Below are 1990 nucleotides of genomic sequence, written 5' to 3'. Positions count from 1 at the left end.
GACCCCAATTTTTTTTAAAAAAAATTAATAATAATAAATTATTAAGTATAATTTATTTTTTTTAATTTATTTAATCTAATATAAATAAAAGTTCAGTCTAACCTAAATATTAATGATTTCTAATATCTAAAAAGTAAGTAACAATATATCATTACTAATATTTTTTAATTAAATAAAAAATTTCAAATCCTATAAAGTGGATTCTTTTTTTATTGTGGCCGTCTTTCCTGATTTATTTGGTATTAATTCTCTTTGTTTTAACTGCTAAAATAACTGAAAGATCTTTTTCAATTATAAATATTGTGAAGAATGACTTATAAACAAATGAAAGATGAGTTTCTTGCTAATTGTCTTTTAATTATATTGAAAAAAAATTGATGAAAAATTTGACACAAATTCTATTATCGATGAATTTTATGATATGGAGAATCGACCACTTCGTTAATAAAAAGTATACACATTTTTTAAACTTTAAAATATATTCTCTATCAGTATATTTATGTAATTCATCTTACATTATATAACTTTTTGTATAATTTTTTAATATTATATATGTTATTGACCCCTCATAATAATATTTATGAATCCGTCTCTGGATAGGATAGGGTTTGATCCAACTCTAACCCTATCCTATCCGCTCTTAATTTTCGGGTACCCGACCCTACCCGCGAATTATAAAAAAAGATGCAATATTATTATATAACTTGATAATAATTTAAAATATAATTAATTTTTATATAAAAAAATATTAAATTATTAATTAATAATTTTATAATAATTAAAATTTTTTTGTATTTAGTGAGAGGTCATTTATTTAATATTCACTTGAAATATATTTTTATCTCAGTATATAATATAGATATATAATAAAATACGAGGTTAAAGATAGATTAGAAAACTTCTAATTTTAGATACCACATAACACATTCACATATTTTTTATACATTTATCAGATTTTCTTTTCCTGTAGAATTCAAATTCAAGATCTCTAAGCTAGCGTTTGGTAGAGAGATAGAGACTGAAAGACTGATATTAAGAGACATAGACTTAGAGACAGAGATTGAAATAAATTTCAGTATTCTGTTTGGTGCAAAGTGTATTCTGTTTGGTGCAAAGTAGAAGACAGAAATTGAAACAAGAATGAAGCTCTAATTTAATTTGTACAAAGGGTAAAATTGGAATGAATTAATTGAAATGAGAGTATTTTAGGTATAAAATGCTATTAAAGTTTTAGTCTACGTCTTTAAAAATTTCAGTCTCCTGTGTTCCCATTTTTTGAAGGTACTGAAATACTGAAATTTTGAAGACAGAGACAGAAACTTTAGTACCAGGCTCTGAGCTAACAAACATGATACTAAATCTCAATCTCCCAATTTCTGTCCCAGTACCTCAAAACAAACCCTACCTAAGCGTGGAAGAACGGCAGATGTGGTTAACTAATGCTACTTGCCAAGCTTGAATATTCGGTGGTTGGCGGTTGCACCAGTAGAGTGTGGCCTAACTAATGCCGACAAGGTAGATTATGAGCTGATCCCATTCATTCAAAACTACACGGCCCAAACCCAACATGTTAACTTCGATAAGGTTCGTTAGCTCATGTGCCTGACCCAATTCAGCATTCCTCTAGGCTCTAGCTTTGACCTGAAAAAAAAATTCAAAAAAAGACAGACATAGAAAAATATGATTTGTCTTTATTATTGATTTATAACTTTATTTCTCATAAATCTAATTAATTAAATTTAAATTATTATAAACATTTATTTCCGTACGATTTTTTATTTTAAATATTTAATTTGAAACTATTAAAAAAAATGATGTATTTATCTATTTTGGGTTGATTTTTTTGGTTATGAAAGAGGTGAATGTGTTGTACTGGGTTATAGATGATGGAAGTGCTACACCAATTTGTGAGACAGTTTTTTGTTTAGATTTGATGTTAAGAAATCGGACTCTCCGAATTCTTTGTTTTTAAGTTTTTGGAAGCAAATCG

This window comes from Arachis ipaensis, chromosome B05 (genome assembly GCF_000816755.2).
Source record: "Arachis ipaensis cultivar K30076 chromosome B05, Araip1.1, whole genome shotgun sequence".
Classification (NCBI taxonomy): domain Eukaryota; kingdom Viridiplantae; phylum Streptophyta; class Magnoliopsida; order Fabales; family Fabaceae; genus Arachis; species Arachis ipaensis.
Note: the sequence above shows the minus strand (reverse complement) of the source record.